Raw genomic sequence first — 26,257 nt, forward strand, 5'->3', positions numbered from 1 at the left:
TACACAGAGACTGATATACTGTGGTAAAATTGAATGTAATGGACCTCTGTACCAGCAGCAATACAATGACCCAGGACAATTCTGAGAGATTTATGGTAAAGACGCTACCCACATTCAGAGGAAGGACTGCAGGAGAGGAAACATATAAGAAAAACAACTGCTTGAACGCATGGGTCGGGGTGGACATGACTGAGGGTGTAGACTCGAAACTACCACACCAATGCAACTACCAACAATTTGGAAATTGGTCTTGTTCAAGGACACATGACAAAACTAGTGGAAACGCGCATCGGCGAAGGTTGGGGGGGTGCGGGGGGGGGTTGAAGGGGAAAGGAGGAGCATGAATCATGTAACCATGTTAAAAATGAATATTAATAAATGTTTAAAAAAATAAAAAAAATATAAGAATAAACTCATGATAATCTCAGACTATAAAGGACGTGTGAGAAAGGAGTCTTGTAGAAGGCAGAAATTTAGCTGAAATAAGTTAGAGAAGTTAACACTGTAGGAAATTACAGGTATGTGTGTTAGCTAAAAAAAATTCTTGGAGACTGCCTTAAGTAAGAAACAGCAAGTAACCTGAATCCTAGAGTATATTAATGTACCCATAATAAAGTACCTAAATATTTATTGCTGTAATGTCTAAAAATCATAAACTAAAATTTTAAAAGTTAACTAATTATTGGAGCTCATATGGGGAATTGTATCTTTCATAATTAAATAAGGGAGAAAAGTTATAATTTATTGTAGAAGCTATGCATTTAATAGGAAATAGAGGTTTGATCAAAGTTTCCAGAAAATTCAAATCGCTCAAAAAATGTAGTTATATTCTCAACTTTTGTTTTTCTCAGTTTTAATAAAAGTGCAACTTTTCATATTATTTTTTTTAAACCCTTGTACTTCGGTGTATTGTCTCATAGGTGGAAGATTGGTAAGGGTAGGCAATGGGGTCAAGTGACTTGCCCAGGGTCACACAGCTGGGAAGTGGCTGAGGCCAACTTTTCATATTATTAAATACCTATTATTTTTCCTTTTCTTTAGTATGTATAGACATAAAGTTCCTTTTGGTTAAGTGTACACAAATCCATATGAACCTGCCAAACAATTTTTGTGATGAACACTCAATTATTCTTTTTCATCTGATGATTATATTATTGATAAGGCATATTAGGAAACTTTTGAAAAAAAACTATGTTTGAAAATAAACATTCAGAAAAAATTACTGTACTTAAAACTTCCTACACTCTTAGAAAATTCTAATTATTTCCATTGAATAGGTAAATATGTTATTAATTATTCATTTTCTATTGAGTCAATGAAATAAAGCCCTTGATCTGGTCATTCTAATTTTTAAAAGTGTAAGAAAGAATAAGGTTAATTAGAACCTTCATTTTTTTTCTTTTTGACCTGAATTTTATTTTAAAGGCAAAATAAATGATGGAAAATATTTTTATGTACATATATATGCATATATATATATACACATACACAAACACACACACACACACACACACATATATATATATATACATATTGTAGGTGCGTAAGGGTGGGTGTTTGTCTTAATAAAATAATGTGGGGGGCAGCTGGGTAGCTCCGTGGAGTGAGAGCCAGGCCTAGAGACAGGAGGTCCTGGGTTCAAACCTGGCCTTAGCCACTTCCCAGCTGTGTGACCCTGGGCAAGTCACTTGACCCCCATTGCCCACCCTTACCAATCTTCCACCTATGAGACAATACACCAAAGTACAAGGGTTAAAAAAAAATAAAATAAAATAAAATAATGTGAAATGCTCAAAATGGCATCTAACTATACTGAAAAATATCCATTATGTAAATGCAAATTCCCAGGAATGGATAACAATGGAGATTTATGCACATATAGATCAAATGCTTAAGATCTATTTGCATTTTTTATACTGAAATATATCTGTGTTTATGGGAAATGTTTTTATGAGTAGGTTTTTGATAACTTTGGGATATATTTTTCATAAAACAATTCATAATCCCCGTGGCGTAGGAAGTATCTTCTAAGCAGTTTAGTTAAACAAAAATATATTAAGTCAAGAAGTTGTTTCTAGTTGAGTTTCTATAAAATTATAATAAGGTCTTCTCTTCCTATTCTAGCCTGAAGTATAAGTTATGATTGTAAAACAACAGTAATGATAACAGTAGTAGCAGAAGCAATAAAATCAGGAACAACAAAATACAGCATTTTCTCTCTATGAAGCTACAGTGTTCTCAAGATCATTTAATATAAACCAGTCTTTTTTTTACTGGAGATAAAAAAAATATAAGTATTTGTCCTCTGAATCTCTCCAAATCAGGAAATATGTCTTTTTAAAAATAAGATATTCAGCTGTATGGTATTATTGCATGTACAGATATTGGAAATGTGAGCATTATAGGAGATATGACTAATCTAGAGAATTTCCATTTGAAAGAGAAATGACTAATAATTGATTGGCCTGATTCCAAAGTCACAGTAGGGTTCAAAAAGCTGGTAAGTGCCCTCATAAAAATAGAAGCTGTATCAACCAATTGAATTTAATTATATATGAAGGTGATGATGGAGCTAAACAGCCTGTAATTGGAGTCCAATTACTCAGCTGGTCTTCCATAAAATTAATTCATCTGAAAGTTTGCCATTGTCCTATGCTCCAGGCCTGCTGCTCATTTAATTAGTTAACACTGAGGAATCTTGAAACATTAAATTATTTTGTCTTTATTGCCAATTATGGGTTAAGGAAAATTGTATATAAAATATTAACATCTGCTTCTAGCACAACTAGGAGAGGCCAGAGTGAAAACATTTTTTTCTCCACAACCTAAAAAGGCACTGAAGCACAGGGAAACATATCTTCCTAATATATGTAGTTTGTAGGATGAAACACTGACATTTGTTAGATATGTGAATACATTGATATTGAAAATAATTTTCTCAAGATAATGGAATAATTTTCACAATAATATTTTACAATAATGTTAGTTAAGAATGCATATGTCTCAAATAAATAAAATTATATATAAATAATTTCTACTTATATTAGCAATATAAACCTTCATTATTTTAATGTTTTTGAGAGATTGTTTCTTTCAAAAAATATTTGTCTTGCTAAGCAATCTTTAATGCAACTTAAACATTTATATATTATACTAAAATTAATTATTACATATCATTTCACTGTATGGAAAATCTTTTGTCTAATAGTCTGGCTTTTACAAGTTTAAAAATGCATATTTCTATCAGGAAAAATTAAAGTAAAATGAAAATACATTTAGTGACTTTCTATATCTATAATTACCTATATTTTATCATTTATCAATATATGTATATATATATGCAATTATTTCTAAATCATACAGATCTTTTACTAAGTAGAAAATTTAAAATATAAATTTATAAATATTACATGTTTAAATGTTATTTGGAAATATTTTAATAATACTGATTGTTTATCTTAATAAATTACATTAATTATATTTTGTGAGTGAAACAATGAATATTCTTCATGATTTATTAAAATCTTGGTGGCTATATCATATTTTGGCATAGCATATTGAATGCATGATTTTAACTTAAATGTATTTTAATTTTAAGCTTTATTGGCCATCATAGCTGGAGACTATGTATGGATGTTATAATAAAAATGCACAAATATTCTTAGTTGAATTTGAATGTTTTTGAAATATTTTCTTATGGCAATCAAATTTTCTTATAATCTCTTTTGCAATTTGTTATGTTTTAAACTATTTAACAAATGTGTACAAATTCATTAAAATTCTTCTTTGACAAGATTTTTGAACTGATTTGGAATCTTTATTTCTCAGTTATATTGGATATTAATGTTTTTATGCCTGGCACATCATTTTCAACAGCACAGGGAGGAGGAGATCGTAAACATGATGAAAGATAGTATGGCTAAAGTGTTTAATATTATAAAGTGGTTAAGCAGGAAGATTAGAGAGGAAAGTAGTGTAATGGAAGGAGGAATAAGCATTTATACAGCACCTATTATTACTAGGAATTGTGATAAATACTTTACAAATGTTATGTCATTTGACACTCATAGGAACCTTTCAAGTGAGGAACTTATTTTACCAATTTTATAGTGGAAGAATCTTAGGAAAACATGGATGAAGTTACTTGCCCAGAGTAGCATAGCTAATAAATGTTTGAGGTCAAATTTAAACTCAGTTCTACCGAACCAACTACCTACCTAGAAAATTTTTTTAAAGCTATTGGTTTTTGTCTTCGGGAAAAGGTCATGACTTTGAAGAGTAGTTTCAGTTCAGTGAAATCTCAGGAATATAAATGTAATAAACTCTTGACTAAGACTATGATAATGTGCATGATGGAAATTGAAGTTAGAAGCATTAGTTTAGAGGGAAAGCTCATCCACATATGTTCTGCAATGTAAATTTCAATTAATTCCTAACTGTTCGTTCTGAACTTTCCACTATTTATTACTTAAGGCACTTTCTGTTCCAGCATTGAATAAGAAAGCCAGACTCTTAAACTCTCCCATATTCCCCTCCTATCAACCCTAAATGAAAACATATTACATTTTTAAGAAGACAATCAGCTTATTGGACCAGAGCAGCTTGGAGGACCAGAAAAAGAGAACTGTTTCAATGAGGTGGAATGGGAGAGAAGTCTGAGTGGGCAGAAGCAAGGGCAGATTAAACCACAGGGGATAACATGAGATCTTTCTTCCTCTTCAGTGAGACTCCAACATAAAACAAACCATGTTTGAGGATCTACACCCAGGACCAGCCAGAAGTAAGACTTCTCAACTTAGGGCCAGCTAGCATGGAGATTCTGCCTCTGGGGTTGGCCAACAGTAAACATTGACCTCTTGAGGCTGGCCAGCAGTGAGGCTTAATCTCTGGAGCTGTCCAGCAGTCTCTGCTTTTGTAGTTGTACAGCAAACTCTCTGCCTCAAAAGAAGTCAGCAGTGAGGTCTTCCATCAGTGCAAGTCAATAGGCAGATTTCTCACCAGTACAAGCCAGCAGGGAAATCCCCTACTAAAGCAAGCCAGCAACTAGATCCTGAAGGTTGGCACAAGCCAGAAGCAAAGTCCTAACCCTCAGCACAAGAAATGTGGGATAGCACTCACCCCTATTAATAAACAGGGCTCCAAAAAATCATAAAATAAACTGAAAAAATAACAAAAAAGAAGCTAACTCTAAATTGTTGCTAGATATGAAACATCAAAGAAAAATTTAATTGATCTTGGGCTGAAAAAGATCTAATAGAAGAGTTTAAATAGAATTTTAAAAATTTAATATGATAGAAGAAAAATGGCAGGAAATGTGAGTAATGCAGAAAAACCTTGAAAAAGGAACATAGTAAAGGAAACACAAAGATAAGGGGAAAGAGTTCTAAAATTTTCTTGAGGAAAACAAGTCTTTAAAAAGTAGACTTGGATAAATGAAAAGGTTGTAAAGAATTCTCAAAAGAAAGCAAGTTCTTAGAAGGTAGAACCAAATGGAAAAGGAGAAAGATTAACTAGCTGAAGAAAATAATTCCTGGAGCTAAAATAAAAAAAATACCACCAGATATAGCAACCATTGTCTTAAACAAAGCTAAAGTAAAAATACATCCAATTAAAAGACAGAAGGAAGGAAATTATATTTTGCTAAAAGGTAACCTAGATAACTAAATAGTATCACTTCAAAATATATATGCTCCAAGTGATATAGTATCCACATTTTAAAAGAAATTAAATTGATTGCATGAGGAAATAGATAGTAAAACTCTACTAGTGGGAAAACTCAACTTTCTCTTTGCAGAATTAGATAAATCTAACCTAAAAATATAAATAAGGAAGAATATAAATAAGGAAGAAGTCACAGTGCTGAATAGGATTTTAGAAATGTTAAAAGTTCTAGATCTTTGGAAAAACTTAAATGGAAAAGAAAAGAATATACCTTTTTTCAGCAGCGCATGGCACCTACCAAAAAAACCCACCATCTATTAGGGCATAAAAACCTCACAATCAAATGCAAAAAAGTATAAATATTAAATGCATTCTCTTCAGATCATACTGCAATGAAATGATATTTTGATAATGTCCATGAAAAGAGAAATAATAAGAAACTCAACAATCTAATCCTAAAAGTGGTCCAAAGAACAAATCATAGAAAAAAAACTATTATTTTATTAAAGAGAATAACAAAAATGAGAAGTTACAAAAATGTATAGGATGCAAGGGAAAATTTATGCCTCTAATTACTTACATCAATAAAACAAAGGACAGATTAATGACTCAGCAATACAACTAAAAAATGTGAAATATTTTTAATACCCAGTTAAACATGAAATTGGAAAACCTGAAAATAAAAGATGACATTAAAAAATGAAAGTAAGTAAATAATTGAACTAATAAATAAGACCAGAAGCTGATTGTGTGTGTGTGTGTGTGTGTGTGTGGACTAATAAAATCAATAAACATTGGTTGATTTTTAAAAGAAAGAAGAAAATCAAATTACCAGTATCAAAAATGAAAAAGAAGAATACACTACCAATGAGAACAAAATTAAAATAATTATTAGAAGTTATTTTACCCAATTATATGCTAACAAATCTAACAATGTAAGTGAGATGAATGAATATCTTAAAAAATATAAATTGCCCAGATTAACCAACGAGGAAATAGAATACTTAAATAATCACATTCCAGAAAACAAAAAGCCATCAATTAACTCTGTAATATGGAAAATGTAGGGTAGAATTCCTGCAAGATACAGGGTCAAGCCTCACCCAGAATTCCAGGGGACCCCCTCCTGGAGAACTCTGGGTGAGGGGATAGTTGGAAAGGGGTTTAATGGTTAATTCCTTGGGGGTTGAGGTGAGCAGGTCTCTCTGCTCGCTGTTTCTGGTTTGGGGTTTGCCTGGGAGGCCATAGTGGCAAAAACCATTGTGGTTTCTACTCAGGAGTTTGCCTGTCTAGTAGGATTAGACCTTTCCAGCATCAATATAGTAGTTATTTAGTTATTTAGATATTAGAAGTGATTATTATAAGCTTAGAAGGCCAGTTAGATATTAAGTCTGCTACTCTCTCCTGGTGGGGTGGGGCAGTTCCTACCTGACAGTTCAGGGCTTCCCAGATCTTATCCAAATCCTAGTTACCCCCTCCTTGCCTATCCCTACCTTCTTTTATCTATATAAACTCCATCTTTTAATGGCTGTTCTTGAGTATTATTTGGGTATACTCACTACTGCCTTTAAGCCTGGTTCTGGTCAGTTGCCAGCCTAAGAAGTCAGATCCTTCTCAGTCCTTAACATCAAGATATCTAGCTTTTCCTCTATTCCTCAATCAAACGTGTGGGGAATATAAGTTGAGGTGAACATCATTACAGATTACCTTTGCTGAACCTTGTCAGAAGTCATTGCCTAGTCTCCATTTTTAACTGAAAAACCAACTGCTGAGTGGGAAGAGTTTGTGAGCAAGGAGCACTTACTCCTCCCCACTCACTCAAACCTGTGGGGGGGGGGGGGAAGAGAGAAAGTCTTGCAGGCTTCTAGCCCAGGCAAGTCCATCAGCTTCCCAACATCCCTGTTATTACAAACATAACAACTCTCTAAGAAAAAATTCCTCCTGCCTGATGTATTCATGAATGAATTTTAGTAAACATTAAAAGAACAATTGATTCCAAAACTAAACAAAGTATTGAGAAAAATAGCTGAAGGTGGAAACTCCTTTTACAAAACAAATATGTTACTGAAATCTAAACCAGGAAGATGAAAAACCAAGAAAGAATATCATATGAAAGTCTTGCTAATGACTATTGATGCAAACTTTAAAAAATAAAGTACTAACAAAAAGATTACAACAATACATTACAAAGATCATATGGTATGACTAACTGGGATTCAAACCAGGAATACAGGACTGGTTCAATATTGGGAAAACTATCAGCATGTTTGACTACACAAACAATAAGGCCATCGGATCATATAGTTTACTCAACAGATGCAGATTAAACTTTTGACAAAATACAACATTCCTTTCTAATCAAAACATTAGGGGGCATGGTAATTAATGAAGTTTTCTTTAAAACAATGAATAGAATATATCTAAAACCACCAGTAAGCATTATTTGTAGTGGAGATAAACTAGATGCCTTCCCAGTAAGATCAGAGGTGAAGTAAGGATGCTCTTTATCACCACTGCTATTCAGTATCATACTATAAATACTAGTTACAGCAATAAAAAAAGAAAAAGGAATTAAGGGAATCAGAATAGACAATGAAGGGGGAAAAGGTATAACTTTGTAGAAGATATGATGATATACTTAAAGAATCCTAAAGTTTCAATTAAAAATCTAGTTGAAATAATTAACTTAACCAAAGTTGCAGGATGCATAAATAATTGGTATTTCATCATATTGCCAAAATCCTTCAAAAAGAGAAATCAAATACATTCCATTTAACATAATTGTGGATAATACAAGTTACCTTTGAGTCTGCCAACCAAGATAAGCCCAGGGATTATATGAAGAAAATTATAATACAATTTTCAGAAAAATAACATGAGATCTAAACAATTAAAAACATTAATTGTTCATGGGTTGGTCAAGCCAATATAATAAAAATGACACTGCTACCTAAATTAATCTACTTATTCAGTACCATGTCAATCAAATTGCTCAAAAATTATTTTATAGAACTAGAAAAAAATAGCAAATTTCAACTGGAAGAACAAATGGTCTAGAATGTGTCCTAAGAGTATCAGATCTCAAAATGTATTACAATTATAAAAACAATGTGGGAATTGAATAAGTAATAGAACAGTAGATCAGTGGAGTAGATTAGCTATATAATACATAGAAGCAAATTATCATAGTCATTTAATTTCTGAGAAACCCAAAGATCTAAGCTTTTCTAAAGGAAATCACAATTTGATAAATACTGCTGGGAAAATTAGAAAAACGGTATGGCAGAGACTATGTGTAGTCCAACATCTCACTCTTCATACTAAGAAAAGATCCAATGGATATATGAATTATACATAAGGGGTTCTAGCATTAGGTAAAATAATCTACCTATCAGATTTATGTATAAGAGAAAAATTTATTACCAAACAAAATACAGCATTATTATAGGATGTAAAATGAATAATTTTGGTTATATGAAACCCAAAAAACTTTTGCAAGGTCAAAGCCAATACAATGACAATTAGAAGAATCTTGATTACATAAATGAAAATTTTAAAAATCTCGAAAAGTACCACCTTATATCTATCAGAATGACTAATATGACAGAAAAAGAGAAATATATAATAAATGTCAGAAGAGATATTGAAAAATTGGGACTTTAATATACTTCTGATGGAGTTGTGAAAATATCCAATCATTCTAGATAGTGAGATGGACGTATTCCCCCAACATCTTAAAAATTGTGTAGACCCCTTAATCCTGCAATATCACTTCTGGGTCTATATCCCAAAGAGATTTTTTAAATGGGGAAAGTACTTACTATACAAAAATATTTCTAGCACTTCCGTTTGTGTTGTCAAAGAATCGGAAACTGAGGGGATGTCTCTAAATTTAGGAATGGCTGAACAAGTTACGGTATATGATTGGAATGGAATACTGCTATGCTATAAGAAATGATAAGAATAATTTAAGAAAAACTGAGAAAGACCTACATGAATTGATGCAAAGTGAAGTGAGGAGAACCAGGAAAAACTGTACACAGTAACAGTAATATTATATGATGAACATTAATGAATGACTTAGTGATTCATAACAATAAAGTAATACAAGTAAATCCTCTAGAACTCATGATTTAAAATAGCGTCTACCTCCAAAGAACTGATGCAGTCTGAATGAAGACTAAAACATATTTCACTTTATTTCTTAAACTTTATTTTATGTGTTCAAGTTCTCTTTCACAAAATAACCATTACAGAAAGATGTTTTACATTGTTGCACATATAAATTCTATACCAAATTACTTTCCATTTTAGGGAGGGAGAGGGAGAAAAAAGGGGAGAATTTGGCTTCAACTTAAAAACAAGAATGTTAAAATTGCCTTTTCCCCCCATGTATTTGAGAAAAAATTAAACAAAAAGAAAGAGAGTGACTAGGAGACTTGCACATCGCTCATTACTCAGCCATACAAGTTCTTTATTAGTGTGCCTTCAACATTATGTGTGATAGGGCACGAAAAGGGAATTTTTTTTTGAGATAAAGAAAAATTCTGACTGCACATCTTGACCGAACCTAGATTTCAAAATTATAATTGTCCTGCTATACTGAAGCTGGAAGAACCACAGGAGTTAGTCATGGGAGAGGATGAATTGAAGCCCAATTTTATGAAGGTTAAAAAGAGTTGTGTGGTTATGTTAGAGACTTGGGATTGAATAATAGCCAAAAATGTAATATCACACATATTCCTACTATTGGATTGATAGCCCCCTGGATAACCCTGATTTAATATGAAATGGAAAATATAACCACTGTTCCCTGGTGTGTGAAGGAAATTATTGAGGGCACTTTGATCTTGATGATAGAATCAAAACTCTAGTACCCTCTGTAGTCAGTAGGAAGGGCCAGCAATTGAGGTAAGGGATAGTTGAGGTAGGTTGGATTTTCCCTGGAGAGATGACCCCTGAGTGGTCCAGGGAAAGGAGAAGAGGTGACAGTTGGATGTCAAGGTGTGACATGGGAGAGTCGGTGGACAGAGAGAAAGTGAGATAAATTGAGATCCAACTAGATTTTAGACTTCTTGGCTTCTGGGATGGAGATTGATCAGATGCACTCAGCGCTTTCGAGGATAAGAGCTTAAGGCTTTAGTCAGCAAATGGAGTCCATACCCTTTCTTTAAGAATCACCCACTTCTTTCTGATTAATGAAATATTAATTTTATGGTCATATATATTTTTATTATAACACTGGCTAATTATCAATTTAAATGATTCAATCACATGATGTGACAGTCAGTAGGGAGAAAAATCATGAATGCATACTTCATTAATTTGTACTTATCACTGTTTAGAAAAAATCGTCTTTATTTTTGAAGTGACTTTTTCATTGTATAGTTTGAATTGAGAATATTGATCACTAGCTTTTGTCCTATCCTTTTGCCTCAATTCTAACCCATAAAAGTTAAATTTTAGAGTAACATTTAAATTATTTCAGAAGCAAAACAAATTGCTGAGGTGTCTATTTTAAAAATGCAATTAGCTTTGGCCAAGGTAAAAATGCAAGCACTCAGATAAGTTTCCAATGGTGATTTAATTGACTCCACCAACTACACTATAGCTCCTTTTCTATCATTTTATAGAGTTTCACTAGACTACAAGAGATCATGATTCTTCATATAGTATATTTGTTTACTCAAATTAATAATATAAAATATAACTAATATGGTAAGATATCAATGGGCATATGTTTATGTCCAAATATAGTTTCTATAAGAATGTAAAATACATTTGGCTTGAACTAATTTGGTAATTAATTTTAGAATGATAGTTTTTTTTAAACCGAGTTTGTTTTTTTAAAGTATAGAGTTTCCTCTAAGTATTGAAATAATCTTGTATAATTTTTATGAAGTCAAATTCAAAATAAGTATCTATCTAGAATTGGAATGATATACCAACAATTCTACAATATTGTACAATTAATGTTACATGAATTATCTTTGCATTTTTCTATATATTTTCCCAAAAATGCACTTAAAAGCCATTTACCTGTTAAAAGAACTTCATTCAATCCCAAATGTCAAGATAAACCTAAACTTTGAAACAAAATTTTATCAATTTTTTAATAAGATAATAGACTTTCTTTTAAAAGTACCTCCATGGAGAACAATGTTGATGGTGTGATTTCACTTCAGAATGTTGAGCCAAAGTCCTCAAAGAAAATTTAGTTATAAAATAAAATTACCACTTTGTAGCTGTATATTGGAAAGTTCAGGCCATTAATCTCATAAGAATATATTAGCATATATTTAAATGGTTATGCCCTAATATTTTATCAGTTATTCTGGCATATTAATATATAGAGCTTCATCTATATCAGGCACTGAGTGATATCTCTAGTTAAAGTCATGGACTTGGAATCAAGAAACATGAGGTCAAATCCTACCTTAGATATTAGCTGAGTGACCTTATGCAAAGCATTTGCCTTTTTATCAGTCAAATTTCTTCAGTTGAAAATATGCATAATAAAATCTTCTACCACACATGACCATTATGAAGATCAAATGAAATAGCATGAGGAACTCTTTGATACCTTAAAACATTCTATAAAAATGGATTGATAATAATAAACATTGTTATTGTTATTTCTGTACCTATAACTCAGGAAATAGAGACATATAGATTTATGTACATAAATCTAAATTTTTCATATATATTGTTAAATGTCTATCTGTTATTTCACCAAAAATTCTCTAATAGGATATTCTAATAACTACATACTATTTACATAGCACACTAAAGATGTCACTCAGTTGTTTTTTAGTGATGTCTGACTTTTCATGATCCCATTTGGAGCTTTCTTGACCATAATATATTAGTTATTTGTCATTTGCTTCTCCAGTTCATTTTGTAGATGGGGAAACTGAAGAAAACAAGGCTGAATGACCCGCCACATGTTACAAAGCTAATAAGCATCAAAGGCAAGATTTGAACTCAGGATGATGTGTCTTCATTATTACGTTCCCGGCACTCTCTTATCTGTGCCATAATTGTCTTTACTCTAAAGATGGTAAAACATTTTGTAATTATTATTTTATTTCTCTCAAAAAAGTGGAAGATAAATGATATTACTATATCACTTTAAAGATCAGATAACTGAGGCAGATGGTTTAAAGACCTTGACCATTATCATACAGCTAATAAGTCTCTAAGGTTGAATTTGAAGTAATATCCTTAAACCTAGGTCCAATAATTTATCTTTTGTGTTACCAAGCTGCCCTATTTTAAGAAATAGGAATGTTATTCAGGATCCAGTGTCTATAATATTTTACATTTATTATCTAAGTTCAAGAGTTCTTATATGTGGGTGTCTAAGTCATGTGATCTACACACTAATTCCATGAACAATATAATGGGAACAGGAGGATTGAGGTATATAAGGTTGCCAATTTTTTTTTTAAATGTCCCAAGTCAGAAAAAGAGCAGATCATAGCTCAAATCAGTAATGGGATTATGTCCATAAGTGGCCCCTGTATTTTGAGTTTGGGTGTGTTATGGCTATCTAGTCCAAAGTATATTTCATTTAGTTCATCAAGTATTTTCCTTCTAAATTAAGAATTAACTTTTAGTTTTTTTAAATTTTTTGGTTCTTAAATTTCTCTCTCCCTCTTGCCTATCTCCAACACATATAGAAGGTAAGCAATGAAATAGCAAAAGACATTTGTCTTTTAAAAGTTTAAAAAAAAGTATAAGGAAAAGGAAAAAAGAAAAGCAAATTTCAAAAAATTGTTTCAGTTGCAGAATAATATGTAAAATAAATTTTATTTGAAAAATTTACATGGATCATTATATATAATTTCATACTTTTCTCTTGGTTGGCAATATCAACTACTAGTTTTGTTTTTTTTTAAATTATTCTTCATTATAAAAGATGACTGATACCGGGATGAGAGCTCCATGGGGATATAATAGTGAAAATATATGAGAAATGTTTTTCAATGCATAAAATTCCTTATATGTGTTTATATATGTAATGCACATTTAAAATCCTTCAAATATTCTTCATATATATTTATGTATGTATCTGTATACATTCACAAAAAATTAAAAGATAAGACTAAGAAAATATCAGTGCTTATATTCCCTCTAAATTTTGTCTTTGGCAAAAGGAGTCTATTAACGTCATGTTGTCAGAGTGAATACTAGTCTCATATTGATGAATATGATTCAGTGTATGTAGTTTTCCTTGTCTTTCTTATTCTTAATGAATTTAGTGAGATATGCACAATATTCAATTGCTGTGTATTATTAACATAGAGAAAGATATTCAAGCACTCCCTATTGAGCACAAGTGGCAGGATATCAGATTTTAAAATAAAAGGAACCCTACTGGGAGGAAATGGAAGTGTTAATACAGACTCTTTTGTTAATGCTTAGAGTGTTCTCTGTAAAAAAAGAGTAAACACATTAAGGAAAAAGGTTTTTTTGTTTGTTTGTTTTGTTTTGTTTTTTTTTTAATCCCTCATTCAAACAAATAGAATGTTTAGGGAGAATGATATGCTATACCAAGAAAATATTTTCACTAGTTTGTAAGAGCTTTCTCCAACAGGATTTCCTTAAGAGCAATGCTTGAGGCAAGATTTAAATTGATATAATTATTCATTTAAATCAGACAAAACCAGAGGGTTTGGAGACTTTTTTACTTCAATTTTTTTCCTTCTGAGGCATTGAAATAATTTGGGAGAAATGAGACTTTTATTTAAGATTATCCAAAAATGTCTTTTTTTCTAAGTCAAATTTAACCGGAAATTAGCTATTCAATGGTTAGAATTGTGAAAAACCTCAGTAGAAAAACTGAATCTCTTCCATTTTTTGTGCATTTTACATTTTTCTGGACCCTTAAACCCATACAATTATCTTCTCTCATCTTCTCTCTAATCTTCTTAATGTTTTGACTCCACCAAAGTGAGTCCCTTTATATTTGGTATACCTCTAGCAACGAAGACATAAATCAGAGAAAACAGTGACACTTTAGCTAAGACTTAAAGTAAGCCAGAGAAACCTGAGTATTGAAATAAGAAAAGTTCAAAATGCATGGGAGAGGTAACCATTTTAAAAAGCCTGGAATCAGGAAAGAATATGTCTTGTGAGGAACACAACAGAAACTATTGTTGTTGGATTGTAGAGAATGTAGAGAATGATAAGTTAAAATAATACTGTAAGGGTAAAACTATAGACGTCTTTGAAAGCCAAATAGAACTTTTTATTCTGGGATGATAAAGAAGCATTGAAATTTAATGAAAATAAAGTGAACTAGAGCAAGAGAATAACATGGTCTGTCCAGTTTTTGTTGGATAGATTTTTTTTTGTCATGAGTATCTTGGAATTGTCTTGGATTCTTGCATTGCTTATAATTATCAAGTGAATAAGAGAATAATAGTTGATCATCATGCATTATTTCTGTTACTGTGTATAACATTTTCCTGGTTTTGCTTACTTCACTATTTTAATTTCTTTTAATTTTTCTTCAATTAAATGTAGAAATAATTTTTATGATTGTTTTTTAATATTTTTCTATTTAAATTATCTCTCTCTGCCCACTCCAATTTGTTTTTCCCTTCTAATCTTAGCTGTATTGGTTTTGTTTGTGATTTTTTTTTAATGTTGAGGGAATCAAAATTATTTATTTCATTTTTAATTATGTTCTATATGTCTTTTTTAGTCATAAATTATTCCCTTATCTATAAGACTCTGTCAGATAAATTTTTCATCATTGCACACATTTTTTTCTGGTATCACTCTTTATTTCTAAATCAATTATCCATTTTGACCTTATCTTATTGTGTGGTGTGAGATACTGGTCTATGCCTAGTTTCTGCAATATTGTTTCTAGTATCTGCAACATTTTTTTTCTTGTTTTTCCTGAAGTTTTTGTCACATAGTGAGTTTGGATATTTGCATTTATTGAACACTAGTCTACTATGTTACTATTAACTACTCTCTTTTGGTTGCCGAATCTATTTCATTGATCTATGGTAGTGATGATAAACCTTTTAGAAACCTTAGAGACTGAGTGCCCAAATTTAACTCTCATGGCACGTGAACCATCTGCCTTACCCAAGGCAGGGGAGGGTTGAAGGGTTCCCACTGGGCTACTGGGTAGAGGGGTGGATCATATGAGAAATATCCTTAGGTGCATGTGGAGAGGGGGAAGGGAGGAGCCCCCTCTGGAATACTCTAGCAAGTGTGTTATACGTTTGCCAAAACAGATTTATAGTATAGTTTGAAATAGAGTATGGCTAGGTCTCCTTCATTCATATTTTTCCATTTATTCCCTTTTATTTCTGCACGTTTGTTCTTCCAGATGAATAATAATATTTTTTCTTGTTCTAGGAAATAATTTTAGGTATTTTGATTAATATTGCACTGAATCAAAAAATTAATTGTTATGATTGTCATTTTTATTATATTGGTTCAGCCTACACATGATCATTTAATAATTTTTAAATTGTTTATTTCTGGCTTTATCTGTTAAATGTTTTGTAATTGTGTTCCTATAGTTGCTAACCTTGTTTTGTTATGTATCCCCACAAGTATATTATACAATGTACAGTTGTTTTAAATGGAATTTCCATTTCTATATTTTGTTGCTGAACTTCGTTGATGGTAAATGGAAATGCTGATGATTTATATGGGTTTATTTTGTATCCTACAACTTTTCTAAAGTTGTAAATTGTTTCTTTTAATTTCTTCATTGATTCTCTAGTGTTCTCTATATATATCATCATATGACCTGTAAAGAGTGATAGTTTTGTTTCTTCATTGCATTCAATTAATTTTTTCTACTCATTGCTAAAGTTAGCATTTCTAGTACAATATTAAATAATAGAGGTAATAATGAGCATGCTTGTTTAACCCCTCATTATTGACCAATAATGCTTACTGGTGGTTTTAGAGAAATGATTTTATGGCTTTAAGAAAAGCTCTTTTTATTCTAAGATTTTAATGATTTTATAAGGAATAGGTGCTATATTTTTGAAAGGCCTTAATTAATGATAATCATATGTTTTCTGTTTGTTTTGTTATTGATAAGGTGAATTGTGATGACAGTTTTCCTAATATTGAATCATCCTTCTATTTTTAGTAAAAAACGTACCTGATTATACTATGTCATCCTTGTGATATAAATCTTTAGTCCCCTTGCTAGAATGTCATTTAAAATGTTTATATCAATATTCTTTGAGAATATTGTTCTATAGTTTTCTTTTTTCATTTATGTCTTCTTGGTCTACGTATCAGAGAAATATTTTTGTCATAAAAGAAAATTTGAAGAATTCCTTATCCCCTAATATTTTCCCAAATATATCAAGTAGTATTGGAATTAATTACTCTTTGAATGTTTAGTTGAATTCATTTGTGAATTCATCTTTCTCTAGTACCTTGTTCTTTGGGGATTCTTTGGTAGTTTGTTTGACTTCTTTTGGTATGTTGTTTAAGTATTCATTTTTTTGTTAATCTGGGCAATTTTTATTTTTGTAAATAGTCACTTATTTCACTGTGGTTGTCAGATATATTAACATGTAGTTGGACAAAAAATCCTTTATTTTTCTTTGCTTATGATTTTACCTTTTTCATTTTTAATACTGCAGATCTTGTTTCTTTTCCTTTCATTTTTTTACCATTAGTTCTCCAAATTTATTTTATTTTTTAATAATTTTTATTTTTTAGAAAAGTTATCGTGGTCACATGATTCATGTTCTTACTTTCCCCTTCACCTCACAGACTCCTCCCCACCCCTCATAGCTGATGCACATTTCCACTGGTTTTAACATGTGTCATCAATAAAGACTTATTTCCAAATTGTTGATAGTTGCATTAGTGTGGTAGTTTTGAGTCTACATCCCCAATTGTGTTCGCCTCAACCCATGTGTTCAAACAGTTGCTTTTCTTCTGTGTTTCCTCTCCTGTAGTTCTTCTTTTGAATGTGGGTAGCATTCTTTCCCATAAGTCCCTCAAAATTGTTATAGATTATTGCATTGTTGCTAGTACAGAAGTCCATTACATTCTATTTTACCACAGTGTATTGGTCTCTGTGTACAATGTTCTTCTGGATCTGCTCCTTTCACTCTGCATCATTTCCTGGAGGTCTTTTCAGTTCACATGGAATTCCTCAAGTTTATTATTCCTTTGAGCACAACAGTATTCCATTACCAGCATATACCACAATTAGTTCAGCCATTCCCCAATAGAAAGGCATATCCTAGTTTTCCAGTTTTTTGCCACCACAAAAAGCACAGCTATAAATATTTTCATACGAGGTTTTTTTTTTTTATCTATGATCTCTTTGGGTTAGAAACCCAACAATGGTATGACTGGATCAAAGGGTAGACAATCTTTTATAGCCCTTTGAGCATAGTTCCAAATTGCCATTCAGAATGGTTGGATCAATTCACAACTCCACCAGCAATGCATTAATATTCCAATTTGGACACATCACCTCCAACATTCATTACTCTACCCTACTATCATTTAAGCAATCTGCTAGGTGTGAGGTGATACCTCAGCATTGTTTTGATTTGCATTTCTCTAATTATTAGAGATTTAGAACACTTTCTCATGTGCTTATTGATAGTTTTGATATCTTTATTTGAAAATTGCCTATTCATGTCCCTAGCCCATTTATCAATTGGTGAATGGCTTGATTTTTATACAACTAATTTAACTCCTTCTATATTTGAGTAATTAGACCCCTGCCAGAGGTTTTTGTTATAAAGATTTTTTTCCCAATTTGTTGTTTCACTTCTGATTTTGGTTGCATTGTTTTTGTTTATAAAAAAGTTAGTATAATCAAAATCATTTAGTGTATATTTTGTAATTTTCTCTAACTCTTTATTGGCTTCAAAATCTTTCCTTTCCCTGAGATCTGACAAGTATACTATTCTGGGTTCACTTTATTTATTAATAGATTCCTTCTCTATATTTAGGTCATTCACCCATTCTGAATTTATCTTAGTGTAGAGTGTGAAATGTTGATCTAAACCTAATCTCTCCCTTATTGTTTTCATATTTTCCCAGCAGTTTTTGTCAAATAGTGGATTTTTGTCCCAAAAGTTGGGCTCTTTGGGTTTATCATACACTGTTTTGCTGACGTCACTTACACCAAGTGTATTCCACTGATCTTCCCTTCTGTCTCTTAGTCAGTACCATATTGTTTTGATGACTGCTGCTTTTTAGTACAGCTTAATATCTGGTACCTTTAGGCCACCTTCCTTCACATTTTTTTCATTATTTCCCTTGATATTCTTGATCTTTTGTTCTTCCAAATGAACTTTGTAATAGTTTTTTTTTTAATTCAGTAAAGAAGTTTTATGGTAGATTGATAGGTATGGCACTAAATAAATGAATTAATTTGGGTAGAACAGTCATTTTTATTGTCTTAGCTCGTCCTACCCATGAACAATCAATGTTTTTCCAATTGTTTAGATGTAGTTAGAATTGTTTGGAAAGTGTTTTGTAGTAGTTTTTATATAATTGCTCTGTTTGTTTTGGTAGATAGATTCCTAAGTATTTTATATTGTCTAGGGTGATTTTAAATGGTGTTTCTCTTTCTACCTCTTGCTGCTGTGATGTCTTGGAAATATATAGAAATGTTGATGATTTATGTCCATTTATTTTGTATCCTCCAACTTTGCTAAAGTTGTTGATAATTTCTACTAGATTTTAGTTGATCTTCTAGAATTTTTTTAAGTATATCATTGTATCATGTGCAAAGAGTGATATCTTAGTCTCCTCATTGCCCATTTTGATACCTTCAATTTCTTTTTATTCTCTAATTGCTATTGCTAGTGTTTCTAGTCCAGTGTTAAATAATAGAGGTGATAATGGGCATCCTTGTTTCATGCCTGGTCTTACTGGGAAGGCGACTAATTTATCCCCATTGCATATGATGCTTGTTGATGGTTTTAGACATATACTGTTTATTATTTTAAGGAAAGGTCCTTCTATTCCTATGCTTTCTAGTATTTTCAAAAGGAACGGGTACTGTATTTTGTCAAAGGCTTTTTCAGCATCTATTGAGATAATCATGTCATTTTTTAGCTTGTTGATATGGTGAATTATGTGGATGGTTTTTCTAATGTTGAACCATCCTTGCATTCCTGGTATAAATCCCACCTGATCATGGTGGATAATCCTCTTGATCACTTGCTGGAGTCTCTTTGCTAGTATTTTATATAACATTTTTGCATCTCTGTTCATTAGGGAGATTAGTCTGTAGTTTTCTTTCTCTCTTTTTGATCTCCCTGGCTTTGGAATCAGTACCATATTTGTTTCATAAATGAATTTGGTAGGACTCTTTCTTTGCTTGTTATATCAAATAATTTTTATAGTATTGGTGTTAGTTGTTCTTTGAATGTTTGATAGAATTCATTTGTGAATCCATCAGGCCCTAGCGATTTTTTCTTAGAGAGTTCTTTGATGGCTTGTTCAATTTCTTTTTCTGATATGAGATAATTGAAATATTCTATTTCTTCTGCTGTTAATCTAGGCAATTTATATTTTTGTAAATATTCATCCACCTCACCTAGACTGCTATATTCATTGCCATATAATTGAGTAAAATAGTTTTTAATGATTGCCTTAATTTCTTCTTCATTAGAGGTGAGGTCTCCCTTTTCATCTTTGATACTGTCAATTTGGTTTTCTTCCTTCCTTTTTTTTATTAGATTGACAAGTACTTTGTCTATTTTAACTGTTTTTTCAAAATACCAGTTTCTAGTCTTATTCATTAATTCAATAGTTCTTTTACTAGATTTTACTAATTTCTCCCTTGATTTTTAGTATTTCTAATTTACTTTCATCTGGGGATTTTTAATTTGCTTGCTTTCTAGTTTTTTTTTAAGTTGCATGCCTAATCCATTAATTTCTGCCCTCCATAATTTGTTCATATATGCACTCAAGGATATAAATTTCCCCCTGAGTACTGCCTTAGCTGCATCCCACAGAGTTTGGTAGGATGTCTCATCATTGTCATTCTCTTCAATGAAATTGTTGATTGTTTCTATGATTTCTCCTTTGACTGGTTTTGGAGAATCATATTATTTCATTTCCAATTAGTTTTTGATTTGCCTGTCCAGGTGCCCTGACTAATTATTATTTTTATTGCATTATGATCTGAGAAGGTTACATTTATTATTTCTGCTCTTTTCCCTTTGTTTGCAATGTTTCTATGCCCTATTACATGTTCAGTATTTATGAAGGTACCATGTGCAGCTGAAAAGAAGGTATATTTCTCCTTTTGTCCCTATTTATTTTTCTCCACATATCTATTAAATCTAATTTTTCTGGGACTTCATTCACCTCACTTATGTCTTTCTTATTTATTTTTTGGTTTGATTTATCTAGACCCGAAAGAGGAATATTTAAATCTCCCACTAGTATGGATTTACTCTCTATTTCCTTCTTATGCTCTGGCAGTTTCTCCTTTAGGAATTTGGATGCTATGCCATTCGGTGCATACATATTGAGCAGTGTTATTTCCTCATTGTCTATACTGCCTCTTATCAGGATATAATAACATTCCCTGTCTTTTTTATTCATATCTATTTTTACTTTGGCTTTGTCAGAAATCATGATTGCCACACCTGCCTTATTTTTCTCATTTGAAGCCCAAAATATTTTGCTCCACCCTTTACCTTAAATCTGTTTATGTCTACCTGCCTCATATGTGTTTCTTGTAGCCAACATATGGTAGGATTTTGGTTTCTAATCCACTCTGCCATTTGCTTCTGTTTTATAGGCGAGTTCATCTCATTCACATTCAGAGTTATAATTATCACTTGTGTATTCCCCAACATTTTGATATCCCCTCCTAGTTCTACCCCTTCTTCTTAGGCTATTTCCTTTTAAACTCATGGTTTGCTTTATGCCAGTAACCCTTGTCCCCTCCCTTGATTAACTTCCCTTTCTACCCCCTCCCTTATTATTCTCCTCTTTTTATTTTTAAAGGCTAATGAATTTTCTCCCCATTCTCCTCCCCTCCCTTTTTTGACCTCCCCCCTCAGCTGTTCCCCTTGGCTTATCCCTTCTGACTTTCTTAGTAGGGTTAGATAGAGTTTTGTATCCCAATGAATATAGCTCTTCCCTCTCAGGGTTAATTCCACTGAGAGTAATGTTTAAATAATACCTCTTAATGCTCTCTTCCTCTCCTTCTTATAATAATATCTGTCCCCTCCCCTTCCCATGCCCTTTTTGTGTGTAATAGACTATTCTATTTTTCTTATTTATTCAAGTTTCTTTTGGTGTCCTCTACTATTCACCCCCCTCTTTCCTACCCACCCCCATATCATCTTAGACCATTTAGTACTCCAACATCTCCCTGTGAATAATTCTTCTAATTACTATAATAGTGGATACTGTAAGAGTGAATAGAGTTCACTACAGAGAATTACATATAACATTTTTCCATATAGGAATACTAATAATTAGATCTTATTGAAGCCCTTAAAGAGGCAAATTTAAAAATAAGAGTTTTCTTTCTTTCCCCTCTGTTTTTTATTTACCTTTTTGTGTTTCTCTTGGTTTTTGTGGTTGGATATCAAACATTCCATTTAGTCCTGGTCTTTTCTGTGCAAAATACTTGGAAATCTTCTATATTGTTGAATGCCCATACTTTCCCCTGGAAGTATATAGTCAGTTTTGATATGTAGGTTATCCTTGGTTGTAGACTCAGTTCTCTAGCCTTTCTCAATATCATATTCCAAGCCTTGGGGTCTTTTAGTGAGGAGACTGCTAGATCCTTTGTGATCCTTTTTGGTGCTCCTTGATAACTGAATTGTCTCTTTCTGGTTTCTTGTAAAAGTAATTTTTTTACTTGGAAGCTCTTGAATTTGGCTATTATATTCCTTGGTGTTGTCTTTTCAGGGTTTAATGTAGAGAGTAATCTATGAATCCTTTCAATGTCTATATTAGCCTCTTGTTGTAGAACTTCAGGGCAGTTTTTCTGAATAATTTCTTTTAGTATGGAGTCCAAATTTCTATTAATTTCTGGTTTTTCACGAAGACCAATGATTCTCAAATTGTCTCTTCTAGACTTGTTTTCTTGATCTGTCAATTTCTCAGTGAGATATTTCATGTTTCCTTCTATTTTATCAGTCTTTTGACTTTGCTTTCTTTATTCTTGCTGTCTTGAGAGATCATTGGCTTCTGCTTGCCCAATTCTCATCTTTTGAGACTGGTTTTTTGCTATAATCTTTTGATTTTCCTTTTCCATTTGGTCTATCCTATTTTCTAGCTGTTTGATTTTGGTCTCCAATTTACTTATCAATTCTTTTGTTTTGGGGGGCATCTTTTTCAAATTGCCCAAATCTAGCCTTTAGAGCCTGGTTTTAGGCCATAATATTTTGGTTTTTCCTTTTCAATCTGGTCTGTTTTCTTCTTCAAGTTTTCCAGCTTGTCATTTCTGGTCTTCAATTTACTTATCAATTCATTTGATTTCTGAGCCTCACTTTCCAATTATGATATTTTGCCTTTTAAACTGCTTTTTTCTTGCCAGATTTCTTCCATCTTTCTCATAATCTCAGATTTGAACTCTTCAAGGCCTTGTGACTAGTTTTCATTTTTGGGGGGAATGTTTGTATATGGTTACTTGTTTGTTCTCCTCTGCTGTTTGCTCTGTTATCTGATTTTTTCAGTGTAAAAGTTGTTGAGTGTAAAGATTTCTTCTTGATCTTGCTCTTCTGTGCTTCCTGTGCCTGGCCTGTCATTGTTAGCCCAGTGCCTTCTCAGGTATATCCTCATGCTCAGAGTCTGTCTGCTCTCTTTAGGCTCCTGAGGTCCCAGGTCTAGTTTTTCTTAGGGTCAAGCATCCTGGTGGTCCTCTTCCTTGTTCCTTTGCCTGAAGCTCCTTTAACAGTATCAGGATACTGCTTCCACAGTCATGCACTGGGTCCCCACCCAACGTCAGTGTAGGATCAGCTTCGGCACCTGCATCCTCACCTGAGCTCAAGGTCTGTGTTCAAAGTCCATGCATTCTTTAGACTCTTGGGGTCTTAAGTCTTGTTGCTCTCAGGAGCAGGCCCTGGGATCCCAGGTAGCTGCCAAAGACTTAATGGGTGCCCCAAACTTGCTCTAACTCTGGTGTGCTGGCTTTGGCCCTATAGGTGGTGTGGGGGTAAGGGGGTTGCTCAGCTCATGTTTTAGTGAGAGCTATTTCACCCTCTTATAGCATGGAAATGCCCTGATCCCACGTACCTTCAATGCTGCACTCTGTTGTGGGGTCCCTTCATTTGTCTGTATTTGTTTTTATGTCTTCTTGAGGAGTCTTATATGTGTGGATTAGGAGAGGTTAGGCAGCTGCTTTTTACTCTGCTGCCATCTTAACCCACAACCAAGCCCTCTTTTCCTTTTAAAATCAAATTAACTATTTGTTTGCTAATTTTATTATTATTTTGCATAAAAATAGATCTTTTATTTATTAGTGCAATGGTCTGAATCCTGCAGCATTTACTATTTCTTTTTTTATACGTTTAGTTGTGAGGTTTTTATGCCCTATTTTATGGTAAATTTTTCTGAAGGTGCCATGTATCACTGAGAAAAAAATGTGCATTCCTTTGTATTCCCATTCAGTTTTTTTTTTCTATATGTCTATCATATCTAACTTTTCTAAAGTTCTAGTTAACCCCTTACATGCTTTCTTAATTGTTTTGGTTGAATTTATCTAGTTTTTGGAGAGGAATTTTTACACTTTCCACTAATTGTGTACTACTGTCTTATTCCTCCTGTAACTCCTCTAACTTCTCATTTAGGAATTTGTAACTATGTCTCTTCTTTTCTCTTCTCTCTCTTTCTCATCCATTGATTTTTAAAAACATTAATCCATCCCCTTATTCATGCTCCCTTTCTTTCTTTGCACACTCTTAATTGTCCTAATGGTAATAAAGTTTTAAAACAACTTAAATATTTTAGGTGTTTGGAATGCTTGAAGTATAGTAAGTATCTCAAGTAAAATATATATCTCAATTATCACCTCCCAAGTATGAATGTATTCTACTTAATTTCATTGAAATCCTTTTGAGCTTCACATTTCTTTTTTGTCATTGTTGTCCTCATCCAAATTTATATTTTGATATTCACCATTACTTAAGTAATTCTCTAAGTTACTTTTTTCTTTGTCTGTTTTTTTTCATTTTCCTAGTTATTTTTCCCTTATTAATTTTTCTATCAGTTGAGTTCTACTTTGATCCTTGGGTAGAGGGAGTACTGTTCCAAGATAGCTGTGTAGCCTTCTCTGGTGCTTGGGGTAGACCCAGTTTTGTTTGAGTCCCTCAGCATGTATTTCAAGAGGGGAGACCAGTTGGCTCCTTGTGGGTAAGTTTGGAGCTTATTTGTCCAGTTGGATACCACTTTCCCTGCTGTTGATTTCCCTGCTGTTTCATATGTTGGGCTATTTCCTGTTCTGTCTTTCATTGCATCAGGCCATGTGGATTGTTCCACACTCTACTGTTTTGTTGTCACAATCCATTTGGCAACATATTGATATGCACTCCTCTTGTTACCTCAAGTCATTATGGAAGTGGCACTCCACTCTGTTGATTCCTTGACTCACATTGTTTCACAGTAGGGCAAACTGTTTGCCACCTCTGATCTTGTATTATCCCAAGCCACATGGAAGTGATAGGGCTGGCATTAGGATGTCCCTCATCTGTCATTTACTTCCATCAGGCCATTGGGCAAATGATAAGTTTGGTTTGATTCCTCTGTTTCCCCCAGTGCTGTACTCCCTGGGCTACTGTGCCTCCTCACCACAATGAAGTATATTACTCCTGCTTTCTTTTGTTTTGAGGCACTTTATTTTCTATTTTTCTTTGTTTGGAGGTTTTGTGGGAGCTGAACACACCATAATCCACCATCTTAGCCCTCTCATGTACACTACTTTGTATCATTTCATGTAAGAATTTAAAAGTGTTTTTTTTTAATTCTCCTGCTCATCCTTACTTACGACACGGTTGTATTCCATTATAATCATGTACTACAATTTGTTCAGCTATTCCATGATTGATATGCATCCCTTCAGTTTCAAATTCTTTATTACTATAAAGAGAATTGCCATAAATATCTTTGTACAAATAGGTCCTTTCCCTCTATCTTTGGTATTTTGAGGCTACATAACTAGTATTATTATTATTACTATGTCAAAGGCTATGCACAGTTTTATGGCCCTTTGAGCAAGGTTTCAAAGACCTGTTTATATATATATATATATATATATATATATATATATATATATATATATACCCTTACTTTCTATCTTAGAATCAATACTGTATTTTGGCTCCAAGGCAGAAGAGAGGTAAGGGCTAGGCAATGGGGATTAAGTGATTTGCCCAGGGTCACACAGCTAGGAAATGTCAGAGATCAGATTTGAACCTAGGACCTCCCTCATCTAGGTCTGGCTGTCAATCCACTGAGCCACCCAACTGTGCCCAGAAAGGCCAGTTCTTTAGTACCAATCTGTAGAATGTTTACTTGAGAAAGTCTGGACTTAAAACAGAATTGCTAGATTGACAATAACTAGATGTTAAACTCCTGAAACAGAAGCTTTATGTAC

This window comes from Gracilinanus agilis, chromosome 3, assembly GCF_016433145.1.
Source record: "Gracilinanus agilis isolate LMUSP501 chromosome 3, AgileGrace, whole genome shotgun sequence".
Lineage (NCBI taxonomy): Eukaryota > Metazoa > Chordata > Mammalia > Didelphimorphia > Didelphidae > Gracilinanus > Gracilinanus agilis.